This window comes from Hibiscus syriacus, unplaced genomic scaffold (assembly GCF_006381635.1).
Source record: "Hibiscus syriacus cultivar Baekdansim isolate YM2019G1 unplaced genomic scaffold, ASM638163v2 tig00110678_pilon, whole genome shotgun sequence".
In the NCBI taxonomy this organism is placed as follows: domain Eukaryota; kingdom Viridiplantae; phylum Streptophyta; class Magnoliopsida; order Malvales; family Malvaceae; genus Hibiscus; species Hibiscus syriacus.
The window spans coordinates 133069-159600 of NW_024062822.1; the positions used below are offsets into that span (position 1 = coordinate 133069).

The 26532-nt window shown below is 33.7% G+C and overlaps 3 pseudogenes; 2 read left to right on the plus strand and 1 right to left on the minus strand.

Annotated features, from left to right (window-relative positions):
* The first annotated feature begins 3933 nt into the window (after positions 1-3933).
* On the plus strand, positions 3934-4742 carry LOC120138171 (annotated as a pseudogene).
* An 85-nt stretch (positions 4743-4827) lies between these two features.
* LOC120138174 lies at positions 4828-10242 on the minus strand (annotated as a pseudogene).
* A 1137-nt stretch (positions 10243-11379) lies between these two features.
* Positions 11380-17256, plus strand: LOC120138175 (annotated as a pseudogene).
* The last annotated feature ends 9276 nt before the right edge of the window (positions 17257-26532 follow it).

A 26532-nucleotide genomic window follows, 5' to 3' on the forward strand; every position in this document is an offset into this window, starting at 1 on the left:
TCAAACTAATTTCAAAATTTCCTATTTTTTTCTGCGTACTTTGACAAAATATAATGTTGACATTCATCTGATAAGGCTTAATCTCTGCCTCAATCCGGTACAATGTCTCCCGTATAATTTCATCTGGAACACATGAAAAGATTCGCGGGTAAAATCGCAGCGGCATGGCTTTCAAGGTCGACCGGTTTTTGTGATCTGGAAGGGCTTCGTATGGGAACTTAGTAATCCGCTTTTAACTCGTTCATACGCATTCTACTAATTCCATCTTCAATTGCACGAACAACATCTAAATATGTCTTCTTGTGTTTCAGTGCAATAGCTAGTGAAGCATTCATAGACTCGCACCTTTGTGTTGAGCGAATTGGCAAAGAATGACCGGTTAGATATGCTTGTGCCCATAAGTGTCGTGTATTTCCCTTCTCAATCACCCATGGATGCTTTTGGACGTTGAATTCTGAAACAACCGAACGCCATTGAATATCAAATTCCTTGGTTGTCCACCAGGAAGCCATACATTTTGAGAATGCTGCTGTAAACTTTGGGTCACCAATGTTAGCTTTGCATTGCGAGAAAGATGCCAAGAACATAATCTGTGCTTAGCAAAAGGGATAACGGATTTGATAGCCCTCTGCATTGCCCTATCCCATCGGTTACAACGGAAATAGGTGATTTTTCATCATGGCTTCTAAAAAATTCTGTAGCACCCACTCGAAAGATTGAGACGTCTCGTCAACGATTATGGCAGTGGCAAACACAATTGTGTTATGGTGATGATTGACACCAACAATAGGCATAATTGGTCGACCATAATTATCTTTGTACGTTGTGTCGAACGCAATTACATCACCGAGCATGTGTAATCCGATCTCGATGTAAATCCGACCAAATAAGATTATACAATGCCCCCGATTTCGTCTACCGAGTATGTCATAAAAAACCCGGGATCATCATATTTCTTATAATCAAAGTAGGCAATAAGCGCATTCACTCCTCATCGACGATTTCCTTTGCTTTACCTCTTTGAAGTGCATTGTAGAGGTCTTTATGTGTAAATCCAACATTATGATAGCCCCCTGCCTGCTGCGTTAAATAGTTCATTACTTGTGACGTGCCAACACCGACTCTTTCAATGTGTTGCCTCATCGATATCAGCCTTACTTACAGCTCTATTAGAACACATAAATGGTGTCATAGCAGGTGTGCACAATGCATGATTATGTTTCTGATCATACTTACTTATAACCCACTGATCGTTTGTATTTGTTGCTGTAACTACGACTCTAGCCTTACATCATGTTCTTGTGACTGGCGTATGAGCACGTTGACGATCAACAGTATTGACTTTTGATACTCGAAACCCTTCTTTGGAACAACAAATTATTGTGTCTTCACATTCCCTTCCACGTCAGCCGTGTTGTTCCCTTACGTGCACTAAACCCATGTTCCCGTACGAATCCCTTGTAAAAGTACTAAGCTTGATCACGTGAACAGAAGAGCTGACCAACCAATCTGTCAGATTCATCAACATTATGTACTTCATGGCATTCCTCGGTTGGCTTAACATTGTCTACATCAGTATTATCTATGGCAAAAATTTGTTGTGCAAGTTCAGTGCTCCAGGAGTTGATGGAGATGTAAGCAAAGGTTCATTTTGAACATGTTTCAGTCGTGCTGCTTTCAATAGGATGTGACATTGGTAGTAGTAGTTAAGGGTGGGTACAAAATTAAATTCGCAGTACATATTTAGGTATGTACAATAACTACAAGTATATATTATCATTAAATTTAGGTATGTACATAACTACATATTTAGGTATATACATCTTTTGAGTTTTAAGATATTAATTTAGTAATTATAGGCGTCTAATGATTTCTTTTTACGTTACGATATATATTATTATTAATTAAAATTCTAAATATTATTTTATAAATATCAAAACAATCAAATAATTTTTGTGCAAATGAAATTATTAAATTAATATTGTAGGGAAAACATGAAACACTATTAAAAAAATTGAAACATAAATTACATAACTTTAAAAGAAGTATCGATCCTTTTATAAAAAGTATGGACACTTTCAATAAAGGTAAAAATATGTATAGGTAGCGCTTATATAATGTAATAGGTATCGTTTATATAATGTATAGGTAGTGGTTATTGTAAAGTATCTATCATTTTTATAAAAGTGTCTATACTTTTTTCACTGTGGAAAACATTAATTTAAGGTTATCTTTGAGTGAGTTTTAAGATATTAATTTAGTAATTATAGGCGTCTAATGATTTCTTTTTTACGTTATGATATATTATTATTAAATTAAAAATTCTAAATATTATTTTATAAAATATCAAAACAATCAATAATTTTTTGTGTAAATGAAATTATTAAATTAATATGTAGGTGGAAAACATGAAACACTATTAAAAAAATTGAAACATAAATTACATAACTTTAAAAGAAGTATCGATCCTTTTTAAAAGTATGGACACTTTCAATATAATAGGTAAAATATGATGTAATAGTAGCGCTTATATAATGTAATAGATATTGTTTATATAATGTAATAGGTAGTGGTTATATTGTAAATTATCTATCCTTTTTATAAAAGTGTCTATACTTTTTCACTGTGAAAACATAATTTAAGGTTATCTTTTGAGTGAGTTTTAAGATTAATTTAGTAATTATAGGCGTCAAATGATTTCTTTTTACGTTACGATATATATATTATTAAATTAAAATTCTAAATATTATTTTATAAAATATCAAAATATCAAATAATTTTTTGTGTAATGAAATTATTAAATTAATATTGTAGTGGAAAACATAAACACTATTAAAAAAATTGAAACATAATTACATAACTTTAAACAAAGTATCGATCCTTTTTATAAAAGTATGGACACTTTCAATATAATAGGTAAAATATGATGTAATAGGTAGCGCTTATATAATGTAATAGGTATCGTTTAATAATGTAATAGGTAGTGGTTATATTGTAAAGTATTTATCCTTTTTATAAAAGTGTCTATACTTTTTCACTGTGGAAAACATAATTTAAGGTTATCTTTTGAGTGAGTTTTAAGATATTAATTTAATAATTATAGGCGTTTAATGATTTATTTTTTACGTTACGATATATATTATTATTAAATTAAAACAATAAAAATATATTACATATTTTATTATTATCTTGGTTATATTGTTAAATTTAAGTTCTAAATAATATTTTATAAAATATCAAAACAATCAAATATTTTTTGTGCAAATGAATTATTAAATTATATGTAAGTGGAAAACTGAAACACTATTAAAAAAAATTGAAACATAATTACATAACTTTAAAAAAAGTATCGATCCTTTTATAAAAGTATGAACACTTTCAACATATTATAATGTAATAGGTAAATTTGTAATGCTATCGGTATAAATATACCGGTTTACTTATAAAATAGGTAAATATAAGCGCTACCTATTACATTATATAAGCGCTACCTAGTATGTTATTGTACTTTATAATATTTTCGATTAAATAATATAACATAATCGATCTAAATTTTAACCGATCACTTATTTAACCGATCACGTCATATATTAACCGTTTTTTTAGGGGCAGCACCGCAGAACTACCCAATTATTACACCTACCGCAAGCTTGCCAAAATCAATTTTGCAACTACTGCTTTTTTACAAAGACCTACTCTCAAACTTTTTTTGTCCTTTTCTTTTTTCCAAATACCAATGGGCATTTAGCCATTTCCTGTCTATGAAGTTCACAATAAAATCCTTCATCAGCCTCTTTACTTTCTCATCTTGGTATTTCCTTCTAGTTTTTAACAATTTAGCCTCTTCCATCTCTGGTTTCTTCATCAACTGCACAAGGCAAATTGATTTTTTGAATGCTAATCAGCATCTTGTTCATGGTGTTTGAGCTACACTTAGGCGCAGGACCCATCTTGTTCAATCTTTCTCTGTTGTTTTCCTTTACTGGTTCTATGTGTTTTCATGAACTCTCTATCATTTTCTGATTGAAATCCCACAACCATCCCTTGTTTTCTTTAGTTCTTTTCAGTAGTAAATCTCTGGGACCTGAGGCCAGTTATTGTTTCTTTGTTTCGGTTGTATTGTTGTTGTTTTTATGGCTGTTTCAAGCAATGGAGCATCCTCAGCTTGCACGCAGGTAAGCTCGAGTTCATCGGAGGAATTTCAGCAGAATTTAGATGAAAGGAAGCGCAAAGAATGGCATCCACAGGGAGTCTGCCCAGGTCTCGGATGCGTAAACAGAAGCACCTGGGTGAACTGAAGGACCAAGTTTCTGAGTTCACAAAGAATAACAAGAAGATCCTGACAAGCATCAATGTACCTCGCAGCTTTACTTGAACGTTGAGGCTGAGAACTTGGTTCTTAGAGCCCAGATGAGTGAGCTCAGCGCTAGGTTGCAAACTCTCAGTGAAATCATTGATTTCATAAACTCGAGCAATAAGATTATAAAAAGTGACAACTTTGACCAGGCTGCCTATTATCATCCTCATCATCAGATCAATGATGATACTTTCAAGAATCCATGGAATTCATTCTCTGTTATCAGTCATTCATGTCTTCTGCTGACATTATTTTGTATTGATTAATCAGTACTTCGCTGTGTACCCTGGCTTTTCAGTTTAGTGGTGTTTTTAGATGCCCAGAGTGCTTTTTTCCGCTCGTTTTACTTGTATTATTAATGTTGTAATCATGGATTAAATTGCAATGCGTCTATTTGCTATTATGAAAATATAATAAACACTTCTGCAATCAATTAAGATGAATATTAAATTACGAAATGAAAATTGAAGTCGAAAAGCATAATAGATCTCACAAAATCATTGGTAAAACGTTTACTGAACTTAAACAGTTACATGGTCCACCCCCATTTTAAATCCAATCCTGCATAACATAAATCATACAACTCTGAGAACTATGATCCTAAGAATCTTCTCTTCAAATTCCAGTGTGTTAGAGCTTGTATCAGGGTGATCTTTGTTAGACATGTCTCTATAAAACGAACCTTCTTTTCACCGAGGGCCAGATGAAGCACGAGGTTTGGCCTTCATTGAGTTCAAGTGTTGGGTGACAAAGATTACTCCCATCACAAGTAAAGGCAACCCACCAGTGTGCTGAAGAAGAGGGCACCGGGTTGTCTTGTCTGGACAAAACCGTATACTCCACTGGAGGTCACGAGAATGATATCAGTGAGCCCGTCATTTGAGAAGTCCTCAGTGATCAGGGCATGGTGGTGGAGCAGGAAGTTCAATTGACGTTAATGAACTCCCGCCAGGGAATAATTATGCCTGCTTGATCTCCAGCAGCAAGGATCATTTGCTGATTATCGTGCACACGCATGAGATCAGCTTCAATGTTGGAACCACTGTACCACCTTCCATCATCCCTGAAGGTGAAGGAAGGTTTGACCATGTAGCATCTGTCAAGAGCTGCCATTGCCATTCAGCACCATGTCCATGCAAGCCAGGAGAGTACGCGGTTACCTGACATGATCAACGGTTCAAAGTTCCCAAGTCTTCAGCATAGACAAAATTTAACATGCACAATGCAGCCAAGGACTAGAAAAATGAAAACAATACATGCATAACCAAGCACAGAAGTTGAGAAAATGCAACAATACGAACCAAGGAGATGCACAAACGTTAGACACAGAATAACAGCATACCTCTCCTCGATTGGTTAAGAAATAAATCACCGTGGCTCCCTTACGATGCCTATGTCCGTCACTTTTGGGGATAAGATAGGTGTTGCCACTTCTAAAGAAGCAACATTTGCAGTTCGACCATAACCTCTGTAGAACTCTCCATGCTGGAATAAATTGAAAGGGGAGTGATGACATATTGAAGCATTAAACAGTTGTTCTCGAACTGGTACTCCAGAGGTTGCCACAGCCCAACATGGTCGCAATACCTCCATTGATCCACTAACAACAGTCTGCTCAGCACCATTTCCTCCAACAGCCTGAGGATAACAGAAATAACTGATCACTTAGTAGTAGTTAGCACATTGGTACTAATGCGGTTTTCGCTATTAAATATGAGATGCACAATAAAAACCATTTGGTACAATTTATATAACAACAAAAAAGTCTGCACCTGAACATGATCCAGGACTCCATCTCCATTGATATCAGCATGAAGGCCGCCTTCTTGGAGATGAAGCTGATGAAATCAATAAATCACCAGTCGAATCAGTAAGCAATATAATCCTGATATTTAACATGAATACATTGTATTTATAAACTAACAGTAGAGCAATTTGACAATTGCAACACATACTTCATGAGGGAGAGAAAAGCATAACAAAAGCAATAAGATCACAAGTTAAAAACTAGCATTTCACATTAACAGCCAGTGAAAGGATTTAGACAAACAAAATAATTCAACAGATTTAGCAACCATTATGTCTAAAAGCACAGTGAGTGGGTCTAAGGTCACCTTGCATACAGTTCGACCAGATGCCAAATGAACAGCTTCTATCCCTTCCTTTTGATGGCCAACAACATTAGGAACCCACCAGAGCTGTGTGTAGTTTGTTATGGTTGGGATATAAGCCATCGGCTGCAACAAATTGTAAAGAAAATAATAAGCATTTATACGATAATTACACGATTATGAATGGACTTCATGTTTTGTGGATCAAGATAATGAAACTAATCACTAAAAACAAACATGATAAACAACATATCGTACATGGAAAAATTCAGTTTGGAATATATCTGACAAACACAAAGAGAGATTGACACTATAACAAAATTGAGAGGTCATAGAATAAAAGCAATATCTTCCTGTAAATAAGTATGTCACAGGGTTCGGTCTCCTAGTGTACCAGACTAAGTGCAGCAGCAAGAAGTTGCAGTTAGAGTTAGATGCAGCAAAGCTGTAGAAAAAGTCTATGCAACAAAGGAAATATAGAGATTAAACAACAGTGGTGCATAAGGGGTGACATTCCCAATGAGCTCGAGTTACATAGAATCACAGCTAATATGAACCTATCAATAACTGAAAAACCTTCAATGTCTACAGTCCTTTTAAACTCAGAATGAATGTAACAGAAGTATGCACATGCAATTGAAAAACTTACCTTCTTAGATTTTGCTGAGCCAGCAATCTTAGCAGCTTTCCCAATCAGTTTGAAATTTTTTTGGAATCATCCTTCCCTGGAGGATGGTTTCCTCAGGCTTGTGAAAAGGATATTTGTCAATTTTCCAGGTACCTTTTTCAATGTTTTCCTCTTATGCCGCTTGAAATGTGATAACTCCAACAATGTATCTTCTCTCCTATCCTAGAGAAAAAATTAAATGCAAAATGAATCCCTTACAATCTTGAATATGCAAAGAACAGAGTAAAAGTTCATAATTAACATGTACTGCTAGCTTACCCAATGATGTGCATAACTCCAAGGATTGATTCTCTAAATTCTCTGCATTCAAACTACAGTTCACATGTCTTAAGAGATTTTATAATAGGAACGGTTCAACTACATTGGATCAAAAGAATTCAAAAGGCTATCACAAGGGAAATCGTATAGTTACGGAAATGCTTTAAAAGAAATAAACATACAACACAATCATATGAAACATCCACAACTTAGATCAGCAAAAATGCCACAAAATGTACAAATATGAGAGCAAAAGTGGTGCCTTTATAGCCGGTGAAATGAACTCATATTTGACAAAATTTGATGCATAAAACAAAGATAGAGAACCAGGAAAAGAGATGTGAAGCTGGAAAAATCAGATGCCTATGACTTTTACTTGAATATGATGATCATTAATAAAAAAGATTCTTAGATCAGCAAAAATGCCACAAAATGTACAAATATGAGAGCAAAAGTGTGCCTTTATAGCCGGTGAAATGAACTCATATTTGACAAAATTTGATGCATAAAACAAAGATAGAGAACCAGGAAAAGAGATGTGAAGCTGGAAAAATCAGATGCCTATGACTTTTACTTGAATAATGATGAGTCATTAATAAAAAAGATTCTGCTGCCAGATGCAAGTACATTTTCCCCCAAAAAAGCTTAAAGTTTATAAGCTCCTACAGAGAAATATAATAATCAACTGGGCTTAAAGCATACCTCACCAGGATGACGAGTGTTCAGAGCATGCACATCAAGCTTATTTTTGTGGAGTTAGCTGTGAAGAATCTGAAGAATGCTCTTCAACATTCTTAACCAAAAGAAAGAAAAAAAACTTATCATTATCAGCATGCAGTGAAGGAGAAGATAAACGATAAAAGCACCAAACTTGCAAATAAGGTGAAAACAATTATCAAGAGGCATATGTTCTCCCAAAAGCTTAGCATATGGTGAAATATATGCCGAACTTCAAAAACTACAGAAAATATTAATGAAAACTAAAAACAGATTTTCCAAAATAAAAACATACCTCATTCTTCCTAGACCATCGTAGTGAACCTTTTCGCCCGTCGAATGCATAAAAAGCAAAATTGCGTAAATTCACAGTTCCAGAATTTTCAGAAGCCTATATAATATATATATCAGTATTCGAACCATGAAACTAGAAGTAACATCCACTTACTTATAATGTTGCAGATTTTGTGCATGGAAGTGCCGAGTAATCAAGTAGCTAAATAGAGAGAATGATGGAAACCACATCCAACTTTGACTGCTTCAAATGGTTAATGGCAAATGACAACTTCTAGGTATTTGATAGACAAGTTTAAAAAGAGTGAAGCAGCAAAGAGAAAATGAAACATGAGAAGGAAGCCCCCAAGAACGTTCAAGCAGACTTAACACGCCTGGGTTATGTCAAATCTCTTTGCATAAACATGGAAATGCCAACATCGATCATATTAAGCAAGCAGATGTCTAACATCAACAGACAATGATACATCCATACCTCCTTTTCATTCGCACTTCTTCTGTGCTGCTCAGCACTTCGTTCTGCCATCCCAATTTCTTCAAAAGGATCTAGATATAACTGGAAACATTAAGAAACTTGTTAATCAATCAAGAGAAGTAACACAAAAAGCCACCACCTTACAAATCATATCCAGGTCTCGGTATATTAAACTGCGACTCTAAAAGTAACTCAATTCCTATGTAATCAAAACATGATAGTTTTCACTTTTCAGAACCCAGACTCGGTGAACAAAATGTACAATTAGATTTTCAGAGTATAAGCGACAAAGATAATGGACACAAAAACAAAAAGCTTTAGATAACATACATGGGGCTGCATTTCCATCCTCCCACCAACGATGACTAACCCGAATCCCCATGCTTCAAGGTGTAATTACTTATCGAAATTGCTATCTCTCTATGGTGTGCGTTATGTGGAAAATCCTCCTGTCCAACACCACAAAAACCCAAGTCTGTCAGAAACAACATTACTTGACAACAAGTAGCAGAAAGATCAAATACAAACCTTGAAGTAGACAAACCTGCAAATTATTCTCCCATAACTTTTTGAGATTATGGTCGAAACACATAACAGACCAACCAGAAGTAACAACAACCAGAACCTGTTTCTGAGGTTGTCCAGACTTATAAATTCGATCTATAACACCAGTGGCCATAGCCACAGGACGTCTACCGCTCACAACCCTGATCTTATCAGGCAACAAGGACACCTCTGCCAACACACGCGCTTCACTGAATCCTTCATCAACACGCCGAGCGTGGCTCCAATACCTAATAAATTCCAAATTCAATCAAATTTACAATTTGAAAAAAAATAGATATCATTTTTTACTTTGCCTTCATTATAAATTGATTTAATTTTACAGATAACTGAAAAAACCTGAATTTTGGCATCGTGAGTAGCGACAAGGATTTCTTTCTTTCCATCACCATTCAGATCGGCGACGAGAGGTGAGGGAAGACGTTCAGCTTCGTATTTGATCGGATATTCGTCGGATAAATGATACCACGCTTCTCTAAACGAGAAATCTCCCTCGTGCTATGCAAAACAAAGAAAAAACGAAATCACGGCATGGAATTAAAAAGCCAATGTGAACCTAGGGTTTATGGTTCAAGTGAAGAGGAAAAAATTGGGAATAACGAACCTGAAGAGAGAAGAATATGGCGAAAGCGGAGAGCATAAGAATAGCTAAATCTCGTTCCTCATGGCAGCTCCAAGTGTAGGAATCGACGCTCGGTTGAGTGATCAACGGCTGATCCTGGTCACTCAAGCAGATGTAAAGACTGGTCAGTGGACAAACGTCGAGGCGGTGCCAGTTTCAACTGAACTTGGTAAGGGATAACATGGACCGGACTGAATTGGACTAGAGATGGGTCATCGAGCAAGAATGAAACATATTGGGGAAACAAATGGGCTTTAAGCCCATCAAAAGTAAGAAACATTTAGGCCCAAATCATCGGTTCATGTGGCCCTTTATATATGGCATATGAACTTTGTCCTTTTGAAAATCTCCAAAATGATTAAAAATCGTTTATTTTTAATCATTTATTTTATCTTCTTATTGAAGTTGCTCCTTTATATGGTCTATGAACTTTTATATGCAGCGATCGGGATGGCTATAGGATTAAAGTATATTAGAAATTTATATATTGTACTTAAAATTGTATCTTAAATTTTATTATATCTTTATTTTTATATTATATTTAATATTTATTTTTAGTCTTTTATTATGAAAAAGATATTTATTTTTTAAATGAATATTTTTAAATATTTTAATTTACATATCTTTAAATCTCTATCATTTTAAAATTAAATAATTAGATCTCTTGAAAAAGTTAGTATTTTATTTAATGTATATTTTGAAAATGAATAAATAAGAAAAAAACTAATAGTTTCTATCAGCACGAGACACTTGTGTTCAATTGTGATAAATAATTAAAAGTTTTATAATATATATTTTATAAATTTGAATTAAATATTAAATATTTTGTATAATTTTCAAATGATCTTTTCAATTAAATTCTTACTTTCACTCCAAATCTAAAAAAATTTAATTCAACATTTAAATATTTTTTATAAATATAAGAAATAGAATGAATTTTAAATACATTACATCAACTCTTAATAAACTTTAACCATTATTTTCTGTAGAGGTCTTCGATTCAAACATATTGGGAATATAAGCTTTCATTGTCTCTTGAAGTTTCTAATTAAACAAGCCATTGTTCAACATTAAGATGTGGTTGTCGTTCTACAACATCATTTAATGCATGGAAAGCAGAGTCCACATCTTGGGTGATAGAATGGCTGAGATAATGTAAATGATATTTTTTAATTCCTAATATAGTCCGTTCTAAGGATTATTTTCCTATTTATGGTTAATTAAACAATACAAAATTAAAAACGACAGATGCTCCACGAATCTTCAAGTTAAATATGAAGACTCTATGACTGCATGACGTCTTCAGGTAATGGAGAAGACCTCATAAGTGTACGATATCTTCAGACCAATAAAAACTCTAATTCAGAAAATATAGTAGATGTCTTATATAGGAATTTTTTTTCCACAACCTATATGGGCGAGGATGGGTTGGGTTTTATCCAAAAGCTCTGAAGGGGAACAAACTGTTGTAGAGGAGATAGCATTGAACTAGCAAGATTTGAATATGCTTAATCATTGAGGTATGAAATGAAAACATAGATCGGAGGAGTCAAAAAGAAGCCAGCAACTTATCCAAAAAAAAGAAGCCAGCATATACCTGCCGAAAGATTAAAGTAAAGGTCCTCCCACTTGTCGTCGTTTGGATAACAAGGAATTTCACTTTTACAATAAGACTCGAGGTTTAATATTCCAATTGGTACTTAAACTTAATAATATTTTAATTGTTTTAAATCATTTTAATAAAATTGAATCGATATTATTTCTCCTTAAATAGTTAGAGTTTATATTTTAAAATATTTATAAAATATGATTATATATACTATTTTTATGTTTAAAGTTTTTTTAATGTAGTTGACTTAATAAATTAAATTAGTTGAACCGATTAAGAAGATTCTTATGCCATTGCTTTTCTTCTAAATATTAACTAATATTATCTTCGACAAAAAAAAATTGCCATTGAAGTAGGACCCTTTAGCCACCACCAGTCCACTACTCATCTTTTGGCATTGTCAAGCCATGCAAAAAGCTGATTTGTGTGGGAAAGAATTGAAGTGACATTGATATTTTCCTAGCTTAGGGTTAGCATTTTCATGGGAAATATTTATTTTAAAATTAATTAGAAGAATAATATTCAAAAAATATTTTTTAATCACATAAAATAAAATTCAAACAAAAATACTTTTAAGTTTTAATTAAATGTGCTTTTCTCTACGTGATAAAACGTGTCTTCGTCGTCCATATAGGGTTATGGGAGAAAGATTTCCCATACAATGCATCCACCATGTTATCTCTTCAACTAGGATTTTTTATTGGTCTGAGTACGTCGTGTATTCTTGGATCTTTTCTATTTGTCTAAAGACGTCATACAATTGTAGGGTCTTCTTCATTTAAATGAAGACATCATACAGTCGTGGAGTCTTCACATTTAACTTGAAGACGCATGGAGCACCTGCCATCTTTAGGTTTGTACTATGCAATTCACCATAGATAGGGAAATAATCCCCCGGTGGATTATATTGGGATTTCCCCTCACATAATTTACTCAGCCATTTTGTCGCTAAAATGTTTTTGAACTCTCGATTATATTGAAAAGAGATGAATTTTTAATTAAAATTTTAAATTTTTGGGAAGTCACTTAGTTATTTTTTTGGTATAACCACTGGTATCCGATCTATTGATCGACTAATCCAGATCGGGTACTGTAGAGGCAAGGGTGATCCTCCCAACCCAATTTGATCCATTCGCAATGATCAGGATTCGAACTTCTAACCTTACTTACTAAATCTAGTAGCTCATTCAACCAGACCAACTAGTTGTCGAAGGGAAGTCACTTAGTTATTAATATTAGTAAAACTTATTATAATCATTGAATTTTTGGGATATTTTTTATTTTGGTCATTGAACCTTTAAAATTTGTATCACATTCACTAATTTTTATTCGTCTTCATTGTGGTCATCATCATTAGCCGTTATTACGAAATATTAATGTGACACGTTAGAGTAATTTTCTTAAAAATTATTTTTCAAATTGGTATATATCATAAAAGCCCAATTTTTCAGTGAAATCAATCTTAATTGTGGGGAAGGTTTTTTGCCTAGAAGATTAACATAAACCGTTTTCAAGTTGATCATATAATTAACAATCACATATTTAAAAGTTTTAATTTTTTAGTTTCCATTATATCATTGTTTTATTTTGTGATCATTTCTACACCTGTTAGGTGATTTTTAATAAATCGCCAAATTATTCTTTCTCATCTGGTTCGAACTCATTAAACAATACTCTAATTCTCAAATTATAATCAAAAGTAAAAAAAAATTATTTTAATAGGTTACTATCAAGCGTCAGATCTACTTAAAATTAAATTATGTTAATTTTTCAGTCAAACAGATCTTTTCAACCGTTAGGATTAACCACCAACCATTACGTTTATTAAAAAAACGATTTTACGGTTGCAAATTTGGAATCTTACAATTTTTTAGGAGTATAAGATTTTAATGTACCGTCTCAACAATTATTAACTACTATTAATGATAGTGATAGTATGAAAGCTAATTAGAAGTATAGTGAATATAATGCAAATTGTAAGTGTATGTTGGTTAACGGAATGTAAGATTACTTTTGAGAATAAAATTACCAGAATTTAACATTACTCTGAGAATATTATTACCATGTTGATTTACTTAACAGAAATGCAAAATTACAGTGTTTGGTTGGAGGAATATAAGATTATTTGGATGCATGTTTTACCAAATTATCTTTGTGATATATATTTTTTAACAAAAAAAACTTTAATATTAAATTATAAATATTTGAATAAAACTTTATACAAATATTTTAATTATTACACTATATAAGTTTAAGGAATAAATATATTTAACATATAATTAATATAATTAGTATACCAAACTTATAATTTTAAATAATTTTCATAGGTATCATATTTATTTATATAGAATGTAATATAACATGAAAAATAATATTGTGATCTCGAGTAGGCAATATATTATTTTAATATATAATATCTATTTTTTAATAAAACAAAATTAAATATTTTTAAATATTTATTTTTATGATAATAATATTTTCAACTCATAAAATTATAAAATAATTAATATATTAAATATTAAAAATATAAAAAATTTTTACTACTCAAGTTTATTAATATTTTATTAAATTGAACTCTTTGTATATTATTAGTATTAAGTTATAATTTAGAGTAAAACACGAAGAATAAAAATTGAGAAAGATCCATATGGAAAAAATTATTATTTCAAGAGTATTTATGTCTAAAATGGTGGAAACTATTCATTACCTAAGAATTTTGAAGTAATGACATTATTACCATTTTAATCCAAAATGTTATTAATAATAAATTTTATCTAATAATGATATTTTTTAAATCAAACATAAAAAAATAATTTTAAAAAATCATATTTTTTATGATGATCTTTTTCATGAGTCAAACGTCCCCAGAGTTAAGTTACGGATTGAGAACAATACAAATCCAACGACTACCCATGCACTTTAACCTTTAATTAGGTCTCGAATTAAGGAACACTAACCCTTTCTCCTTGTCCATGATTTTCATAGGAAAAAATGTTTCGATGTCATATAGGAAAGGAACGGCGTCGTATGATCATCTGTAGAAACAATGGAAAACTGCTAAACAAATATAAGCCATCGATTCAAGGGAGAGCGAAAGCGAGGTACGGTGGCGAACACAAAGAGAGGGCCAAATACTCTCCACATAAATCGTCGCTCTCTGGCTGTACCATTCTCGAAAGAAACTATCTTCTATTTCTTTTCCATTCATCGTTGAATTATATTTTATTTTCTCTTTGATTTCAAAACACGCTCAAATACAAAAGCAGAGGGCCAAAACTACCATAACCCCGTAAAACACCGTATAAGCATGAGCAGCTCATCCGCTTCTCTCGCAAGGCTCGGTTCCTCCTCCCTCTCACTTCAGTCCTTTTGATTCTGTTTCAATTGGGTTTGTTTTTGTTTTGATGGGTATTTGATCTTTGTTTGTTTAGGCACTTAGTAAGATTGCTTGTAATCGCCTGCAAAAAGAGCTGGTAGAGTGGCAGGTCAACCCTCCCTCCGGTTTCAAGCACAAAGTCACCGATAATCTTCAAAGGTTTTAGATTGATTATCATTTTTTTCTCTTTAGATTAAAAAAATTGATACTTTTTAATCTTATTTTTGTCTTTAAAAAGGTGGATAATGAGTCAATGGAGCTGCGGGAACTTTGTACGCCAATGAAACATATCAGCTTCAGGGGATTTCCCTGAACATTACCCTATGGAAGCCCCCCAGGTTTGATATTTTTTCGAAGCCCCCCTTTTATAGTATTTTATTTTGTTTTCATTTCCTTTAATAATTCTGCTCTTTTGGGTTATTCTTGCTTGGTAGGTGATATTTCTTCAACCAGCACCTCTCCATCCACATATTTACAGCAATGGGTCATATTTGTTTAGGTTCGAATTTTGATATTTGGTTTCCATTAATATGCTCTCAAGTTTTGCATGTATTTTTTGTGATCTTTTATAAATAATATGTGTTGCAGTAGACATGTCATGCTCTGATTTCACCTTTTGCTTTCAGTTCAAATTTTATCCATTTATCCTTTGAAAATGATTGGGTATTGGGGATACCCTTGCCTGGGTGCTAATTTGTTGTTACCTTCAAAAATGTTTTCCTTACATTACTAAAAGGATCGTTGATGCTTATGTGAATTTGGATATTACCGTATCATTTATCTATCTTCGTATCATTTAATCCAAATATACTATATGGAACATAAAAGGTGGAATTCCAATTCCTAAGTATGCATTTTGTCTCAAATACTGTATAGGGAAAGAAAACGGAGAAAGAACGTTAGAGACGTTGCTTTAAGTGGCATAGATTTATTCTATAATTATAGGTAAAAGAAAGAGGGGAGAAAGTTAAAGATGGTTGCTTCGAGCGGTATAGAGGTTCCTTCCATTAAGCATGAACTTGCAAGATTTCAACGGAAATCGGATTTCTTGACGGGGATCTCTTTGTGCTATGATGTTTGAGAACTAAATCTAGCCTTTTCTTCTCCTTGTCATGGATGTGGGGTGATTCTTATTCTATTGTCTGTTACCGAAACGGGTGATCTTAGGTTATCTGTGCTGCATTCTCTTGAAGCACATAGCCCATTCACAAGGTCTTGGATTGATTTTTTTCTATTTGCTTTTTAATTGGACAAGGTGGAAGATGGGATAGCTTGGGAAATGAGTAAGGATAACATTTTTTATACTTGTTGTGCCTTTCCACCATTTTTATTGCCAAATTCAAAGCATAGTTGATTTTGTAAATGTAACAAATATTTAAAATCCAGATGCCCTCTATCTCTCTCTCTCACGCACACACCAATGCGCATATAATTATTTTGCTCAATTTCCACATATATGTTCTATCTTTATGCTTAACTATTGACATGGCAGGTGTGATGAATGATTGTTCCTTTTCATATTTGTAGATATCTTATATGATTCATGGTCCCCAGCCATGACAGTTGGGTCTATCTGTATCAGCATTCTCTCCATGCTATCAAGCGCAACTGTTAAGGTTCGATTACATATTCAATTGACTTTCTGAGTGCCTTATTATTCCACCGAATCATTTCTCATTCTTGTTCAGAATCTGTTTGTCATGCATAAGCTGCACTGCCGGTTATTTATTTGGGCCTAAATTTACCAAACATTTTTAATAGTTTTAGTCATGTCTCACAGCAATGTCCTGAACAACGACCGCTATGTAAGGAACTGTAGAAACGGTCGATCTCCGAAGCAGACCAGGTGGTGGTTCCATGATGACAAAGTTTAATAGTATTAGTCATGTCTCACGGCAATGTCTGAAGACGACGACTGCTATGTAAGGAACTGTACAAACGGTCGATCTCCGAAGCAGACTAGTTTAATAATAATTATAGATTAGACAAACAGATCCCACTGTTAAGGAGAATGCATTCTTCGAACTTTGATAACTCCTGTAAATGATATATGCTGGTATTTCGTAAGAGAGATAAAGATAAGACTTGCATTAGCAACTTGTAACGAACAAAGCTCTCTCAATTAATGGTGTTTAACCCATGTGAGAGATGTTTGGTATACTGTAAGCACTAGCACGTGAATGGGAAACCGTATCTCTTGTGAACTTTTCTGAATCTTAATCGTGCACTTTGTCTCTCAACACTTTTGGGTCTCTTTGTTTTTAATAATCATTTGCAGGAGTTATCTTATATCTCTTGCAACTGAATCTCTCCCCTACACTTCCATGTCTACGATCCTTGCACCCTACACTTCCCCTCTCAGCAATGGTTACTCCACACCCTGCAAGGTTCGAGAACCACAATGTTACTCTGTAAGACCTCGACTAATTTGCGGCATGCAAGGGTTTCTTCGAAATCGTTGGCAGGGCATGGAATGTGGGGTACCTTGGTTTGGTCCTCCGGTGACTGGTAAATCTTCTCTGGTAGCAGCCAATGCGAATTGCATGAACTACAACGTTTATGATCTCCGGTTCCAAAGTGTGTTAAACAATGCCGATGTCGGACATATATTTACGTCCACCACGAGCCGTTCTATTCTTCTCATTGAAGACAGAGATTGCAGCAGAAGGATTGCGAAAGATCGAGTCAAGCATAAGGATGACAAAGATTAATACATAGTCAGTCGTCTGGGAAAATAGAAATCCTAGAATTTAAAAACGGTGGGATTATACATCTTTATCAGATATATTTTAAGGAAAACAGTAAACTCGATTTTACGCCGAACATCCACAACGAATATGATAGGTGTTTATCATGATAATGACAAATCACGATAGCGTCATGAATTAAACTATTATACATTATTAACAAATTATTTGGCAGCATCAAAATTCTAATGAAGATCGTAGAGTTGCAGGAAGTAGCACAACAATTGATGATCAAAAGTGTGATGAACAAATTAATTTAAATTATTGAAATCACTCAATAATCTTATATAATATTAGTTTAAATGAATTGAAATTAAATAAGCAATGCCTTAAAGTTAGGACGAGAAATATTTTAAATGAGAAAATCAAACATAACACAAAAAAAAGCTATCGGTCTTCCTAACGTTAACAGCCCTAATTGAACCTGTTTGGACTTGAAAATAATTGTAAAGGAAAAAAAATGATAATGGTTGAATTAATGGGAGATGGTGCCAATTAAAAAGGATTATGTATCTCTGAGCAAGAATAGTAGTTGTATAAAAATATAAAGCTAATAGCTATGGCAGTCAACCATATAACCAACACATGGGCTCAAGAATGAGGAATGACACACCCAGAGGCCTACAATTATTGGGATTGTTCATTTCTCTCTTTTTTTCCAAGCGCTTTTACCAAAAAAGCACCCAAAGAATTAATAGTTACCTCTCAGGCACCATTGATCAAATTTTACGATCAAACACCCATTTATTGATATGGGCGGAAGGCGCGGATCATCAAACGTAAATTCTTTGGGTTTTTCGTCCGAGCAGGTACCATACGAACAAATTGTGGATCACTATTTGTGCCTTCGTGGTAAAGCGGATACGCTACGGAAGGCGTGGATCACCCATCCCTCTTTAATTATCGGATATTCCATTATTACCCGAGCCTTAAAGTTCGACGACTCACTCATCCCCTCCCCTATAACACCCCCGAATGAAAATATTAAACCACACCAAAATTACTTTCACATTCTTCCTTCTATCAATTTTTTCTATCAAGCTAAGTAGATTTTATTATAGTTCTTAGAAGGAAAATTATTTATTTATTTGACCAAATTTTTTTGTACTAACTATTTCGTATTATTTTTTGGGTTGTAAAATGGAAGGCGTGATCAAATCTCGAGGTATTTTATCGATATGGTAACAATACTAAATTGTGTTATTTAATTTACTGTGATTTTTTATTTTTATTTTTTTAGCATTAGTTTATATTTTAATTCGTATACTATTTATTTAATTAGGTGTATTTTATCTATTGTTTTTTTCATATATAAGACTCATTCTTTCAAACTTTTAAACTCTCAAAATGAGGCGTATTTCAACTATTTACTATGATGGAGAAATTCGAGAAGATGAACCGGCGTTATCTTCGCATCAAATCATTTGTCATAATATCTTTTTAAGAGAAAAATCATATTGAGGAGCTGACCACTAAAATTTCAAGGATGTTCATGTTGGAAGTACTAGAAGATTGTCATCACTTCAGTATAGATTTCTAACCGCAGTATTTCCATTAACTTATTCTGCGTTTGAACTCTCCAACGATGATGATGTTGCTATATGGTGATTCTCATAATCAAAATTTAGACCTGATACAGAAATGTAGCGATATTTATTAAGTGTCTGTTGTTGTGGTATGTCATTATGCTCCTACTATGGGCTGACTCAACAAGATGATCAAGATGACAACCTAACTCAAGTAATGTGTAATGATTTTAACTCGTTAATGGGAAATCCACATCTTAGTATCATCCCATCAAGTTCAATGGGGAGACATTCATCAACAACTTGTTACGATTTCTATCAGGTGTACTCCGCGAACAAGCTGTATAGCAACATGCTTTCAGTTCAAGGAGAAATCATTCATATGCCAATTCATTTGACTTGAATATAGGGATGCCCTCGACTCAACAATCTGTTCAATACTCATTTAACACGACGCCTTTAAGTTCCAGGGGAGTCATTCAACTACGAGCTTCTTTGTCCTCAATGTCGAGATGCATGCGACACAACACTCAGTTCAAAAATCGTATGACACGATGCCTTCAAGTTTAAGGGGAAGGCATTCAACTACCAGCTTGTTCGACCTAAATATCGATATCACAGAGGAACACTCATCTCAACCAGAAAAACCTCTTCGTGAGCAAGTGTGGATAGCTGAGACTGGACTATTCGTTAAGTCAGAATCATCGCAGTTCAATATGAATCCGATGATGAACTATGGTGCAATGTAGGGCCAAAATTTGATATGCCTAATGTTGGTGACTACAGATTTAACTCATCAGTCAATGATGGTAAGTTATATATCGAAATGGAGTTTCCATCGAAAGAAGAAGCGACGATTGCAATTAAGAATTACAACATTCATAATTATGTTCACTCTGGAGTCGACCGATCCACCACCAAAAAGTATGATGCTATTGTCCAACGTGAAACGGATACAATTGGATAGTTCGCGTATCGAAGATGAAGAGAAAAAATAACATATGGTAACACAATATATAAAGGTCATCATACATGTTGTGCTAGAGGGATTAACCAAGATCATCCCAACTTGGACTCCAACATTATCTGTCAAGCCATCATAGCATGGTCAAAGCAAACTCCCTATAGCTATTGTGATATGATTTCAGCTATATATTCTCAATATGGGTACATCATCTCCTACAGGAAAGCATGGAAGACAGAGCAGAATGTCATTAAAAACTTAATGGTGAGTGGGATCATCTACAATGAACTACTAAGTTGGTTTAGGGTAGTGTGTTGAGTTGATCGATTGACGAATATGGCCAGAGGGGTGAATTGGTAATTAAAATTTTTGGTGGAAACTTTTGCAGAAAATTGAAAGAAATTTGCACAGCGATTTAGAGTGGTTCGACTTTCTCAACCAAAGTCTACGTCTACTACCTTAGCTATCCACACTAAGGATTTTCCACAAATTCACTAATTTGTCTTTCTTTGAGGACAAAGAGTAACCTTACAAACCCTCAAGAATATACCCCAAATTCTTGAGAACACTCTCTCCCAAAGAGAACAATACAAATTGCAAACTTACAAGAAAATCCTCACAAGGTAGATTGTTTGCACAATTCTAGAACAAAGAAAAGAACACTCAGAATGAATACAATTGAGCACAATAAGTGTTCTTGAAAGCAAAATGAATATGAATGAAAAATAGGCTTGAAATGCTCAAAACTTGAGGTTTGATGCTTTCTCTTTGATTCTCTCTTGATTCTAGTTGCTTGATGTTTCTTGTTATTGATCATGCTTCTAAACTTGCTTAAATACACCTTGAATCACTTCTGAACGTGGGGATGATTAGTGGAATCAATATAGTCGTTTAAGTGTGAAAAACAATTAATTAAAAACAATTGGGGCGTTAGTGCATCGATGCATACCCATTGTGCATCAGTGTAAAATTCAAAATATTTGACCGTTGGACCCTTAGTGCATCGGTGCAAAATTCAAATATTTTGACCGTTGGACCCTTAGTGCATCGGTGCACTAAGAGTGCATCGATGCATCAAATGCATTCGATGTTTCATAAAATCCTCATGCATCAGTGCATGGTATGGCATCGATGCATGAAATGCATTCGATGTTCAATTTATTCATGGGTGCGTCGATGCATGGATTGGTGCATCGGTGCATCACTCTGAAAATTGATTTTAGGCTTGATTTTTTGGTTCAAACATTTACACATTTAGTAAGGTTTGAAATTGATCTTAAAAGACTTGGAGTAATAATTTGATAGTCGATTAATTGAATCGATATTTAGAAAATCTTTTGTAAAATCTTAAAATTTATTTTAAACTAATTTGTTATATCGAAATACAAAAATATTTCAACATCTCCCCCTTTTTGATATAACAAAACATTGTGTTATTTTAAGATTTTCTAAAAATTTGAAATCATTTCAATTTAGAAAATTACTCCCCCTACTATAACATTTCCCCCACACTTGACATTTCTCCCCCTTTTTGTTAAATCAAAAAGACTTAAAATCGATTTGAACAAGGTTTTGAAAAACATAGCCAATTGATTAAATATCTATATATATATATATAACTTAAGCTGCTAAGATCACAACCAAAAGAGAGTTAGCCATTAGTTTCATAATCAATATTCATAATAAAAATGTGAAATGGTAAATTGGTCATATTGCAACTAAAAAATAAATGATGCATATGTTGTAATAAACTAAAATATATATAAAATATCAAACAGTCATCCAACGATCAAAGAAAGTTAATCCAAAATGTTTTAACAATGCAAGTTCAACTCAAAAACAATGAAAGATAAGTCTATTCATCCATTGAAGGATCGGGAGAAGGAGGAGGGTAACGAGCTCTCATCTCAAGCGAGAGTGCATCCAAATGATCATTCATATCTTGTTGTCGAGCTCCCAAGGTAGAGAGCTGGGACTCAATGAATGTGAAGCATGAATCTATGGACACATACCGTAAATCAAATGTCTCCAAAAACGAACGAAAATACGGAGGCATTTGTTCTTCTTGTGGAGCTGGTTCCGGTGCAGGCTCATCATCAGGTACATGATCATCGATGTCTTGCATAAGTTGTTGAAATTCAGGATCATCGTCATCAGTCGGAGCTGGAGGAGGAGGAGCACGAATGGAGCTAAGAGCAGCTCGTGAGGAACTAGCTCCCGGAGTTTGCTTTCCAGGTCTAAAAACCCATTGACCGATAATCTCATCTTGTTTCCAATCCGCTTTCTTCAAGGATGTGAGATTGATTTGATTTTGAAGTGAGATAGGATTGTCAAGAGAAATGTCTAGACCAAGTTTGATAAAGAGGTTACTAAGAAGACATCCATAAATCAATGTTTCAACATGTTTGAAGGAACATTTATTTTTGATTTTATTTTTAAGACAATATATCCACCATAAATCCCTAGCAAAGTGTGGAGTACTACCTCCGGATGGTCTAAACCACCAGAGATCATCAAATGGAGAACGATCGTGATGAGATCGTAGAGTACTAACACTTGAGTTTGGAACTAGGATATTCCACATTTTCACTTTCATTATACACCATTCATCTACCCAAATCGAAAAGCTATAGTCTCGGGGTCAATATTAAATATGGCCTAAAAGATAGGATCTAATGGTATAGTTCCACATTGAGTTCATTTTGAATACCACCGCATTGGAATAGAAAATGCAAACCAATTGTTGATAGACGATAGGTTTAAGCTTAAACAATTTCAAACTTCCAAGCTTAAGAATCAGAAGATATTCGAAATAAATGTCAACCATAGCTTGAAGCGAAGGAATACGCTCTTCACGAATTCTATAGTTTGGAAGAGTTCTGTACTAGAGTACAATTCGTCTCTACGCTCAGGCATGTTAAAACAAGACCCTAATAGAGATGAAGGTGAGGAGGAACAGATTAGGAGGTTGAGGAATGGGGACGGTTTTGGTTTGATCGACTCGAAGATGACCTAGGTCGTTAGGATTTGACATGATTAAAGGAAATCGAATAAGGAATGTCACCTGCAATTGAAACACATGTATGCATAATCAATCCCAAAACTCAATTGAGTCCTCAATAATTCAAGGTTCTCTAAACCATATCCTAATGGGCATGTTTGAAAACTTTTTAATAATATAATAATATAGTTTTCATGAAAACAACACAATTAAATAAAATATTACTAATTTTCGATTTTTTTTAATTTCAAAATTCAAAGAAAAATCTTGAAAATTGTTTGTTTTTGACGAAATTGGTAGTAAAATCTAGTTTAGAACCAACAAACAATCAATGCCCGATATAATGTTCATCCTAGAACTAATTAAAACTAGTTCTAAAATCAAAAATTTAAAATAGAGGTTTTTAGAAAAATACCTTGAAAATTCGGATTGAGAGGGATGAGGAGTTTTTGCACGATTTAATGAAGTAGGTTTGCAAGTTGAAAAAAGATTCCGACGAAAAATCGTTGATTTTGAGCAAGAATGGAGATTTTAGAGTGAGAGGGACGAACGACTTAGAGAGAATAGATTTTAGGTTTTGAGAAAATGAAGAAAATGAGGCATTTTAACCCAAAACCCGATGGATGCATCGATGCATGACCATGTGCATCGATACACATTCAAGGCGTGCATCGATGCATCAACATGATGAATCGATGCACATTCAAAGGGATACATCGATGCACTATTAAGTGCATCGATGCACTAAGCACATAAATGACAAAAATCCATTTTAAAATACTCTAAATGCTAAATTAATTGGCTCTAGTGGTATTGGTAACTCATATATTGAAAATTAATAATGTTCAATCAATCAAATTAATCCTTAAACAACTTTTGAACATAAAATAAATTTTCATCAAGAATCATAAACTCCCCATAACTAATAGCAATGAATGCAATAAAAAATTAAGCATTTTTCATTTAGTCTTAAAAGTGCTACAATTATTTTAAACACTAAGTGAAGATAGGTTGGTCAAACCTAATTCTCTCCTAAGTGTCCAAAATTTTTCCTTGTCTAAAGGTTTTGTAAAGATATCCGCTAATTGGTGCAAAGTATCAACAAATTCTAGAACTAAATCTTCCTTAGTGACATGGTCTCTAATGAAGTGATGTCTTATTTCAATGTGCTTAGTTCTAGAGTGTTGGATGGGATTTTTAGTGAGACAAATAGCACTAGTATTGTCACACTTGATAAGAATGGTACCTACTTCAATTCCATAATAAAAAAGTTGTTGTTTCATCCATAAAACTTATGCACAACAACTACCAGCTGAAATGTATTTAGCTTCAGTGGTAGATAATGCAACACAATTTTTTTTCTTTGAGAACCATGAAATCAACATATTTCCAAGGAATTGGCAAGTACCAGAGGTGCTTTTCCTATCTAATTTGCATCCTCCATAATCTGCATCAGAAAAAGCATGCAAGATAAAGCTAGAGTCTCTAGGATACCAAAGTCCTAAACTAGGAGTGTCCTTAAGGTATCTAAAGATTCTCTTAACAGCTAGTAAATGTGATTCCTTAGGGCATGATTGAAATCTAGCACATAAGCAAACACTAAACATAATGTCCAGTCTACTTGCAGTTAGATAAAGTAGAGATCCAATCATTGACCTATATAATTTAACATCTACACATTTACCTCCTTGATCTAAGTCAAGCTTTGTTGAAGAGCTCATTGGAGTGTCATGAGGTTTGCTATTTTCCAGTCCAAACTTCTTGAGCATATCTTTGACGTATTTAGCTTGATTGATGAAGATGCCATCTTTTCTTTGTTTGATTTGGAGTCCCAAGAAAAATGAGAGCTCCCCCATCATGCTAATCTCAAACTCACTTTGCATTAGCTTAGAAAATTATTGGCAAAGAGCATCATTAGTAGAACCAAATATTATATCATCAACATAAATTTGAACTACTAATAAATCTTTACCTTTATGCTTTAAAAACAATGTAGTGTCAACCTTCCCTTTTGAAAAACCTTTTCAATTTAAAAGTTTGACAATCTTTCATACCAAGCTCTTGGAGCTTGTTTTAAACCATAAAGTGCTTTTGTCAATTTAAGAACATGATCCGAAAATTTTGAATCTTCAAAACCTAGAGGTTGTTCCACATACACTTCTTCTTTTATAAAACCATTTAAAAATGCACTTTTAACATCCATTTGATATAATTTAAATTCATGAAAACATGCAAATGCTAATAACATTCTAATTGCTTCCATCCTAGCTACGGGAGCGTATGTTTCCTCATAGTCTATGCCCTCTTCTTGAGTACACCCTTGAGCAACAAGTCTAGCCTTGTTTCTCACTATATTACCACTCTCATCAAGCTTATTCTTAAATACCCATCTAGTACCTACAGTAGATTTATTACTAGGCCTTTCAACTAATGTCCATACTTTACTTCTCTCAAATTGATTTAATTCTTCTTGCATAGCCATAATCCAATGTTCATCTTTTAATGCTTCTTTAATATTCTTAGGCTCTATGCATGAAATAAATGCAACATAATTACAAATATTTCTAAGAGAAGATCGAGTTGTTACCCCTTTGGATGGATCACCTATAATCTCACCATCCTTGACATAGTTGTACTCTCTTGGATAAGATACTTCCCTTTATTCAATGGTTGGATTCTCAAGAGGATCATGAGTTACCTCATCTTTATTCAACTTCATTTGTATTTATAATACCTACATCATCATTCACAAAAGAATCCTTCCTCGGAAGGGGATTATCATCGAAAACAACATGTATAGACTCTTCTACAACTAAAGTTATTTTATTAAATACTCGATAAGCTTTAGAATTTAAGGAATAACCCAGAAAAATTCCTTCATCACTTTTAGCATCAAATTTGCCAAGGTTTTCTTTACCGTTATTTAAAACAAAACATTTACATCCAAAAGGATGAAAATAGCTAATGTTAGGCTTTTTATTTTTGAAAATTTCATATGGAGTTTTCTTTAAAATTGGCCTAATCATTACTCGATTTACAACATAACAAGCGGTATTTGTGGCTTCCGCCCAAAAATATTTTGGCAAATTATTTTCACAAAGCATGGTTATAGCCATTTCTTCTAAAGTTCGATTTTTCCTCTCAACAACTCCATTTTGTTGAGGGGTTTTAGGTGCTGAAAAATTATGGCTAATACCATTAGAATTACAAAGCTCATTAAATC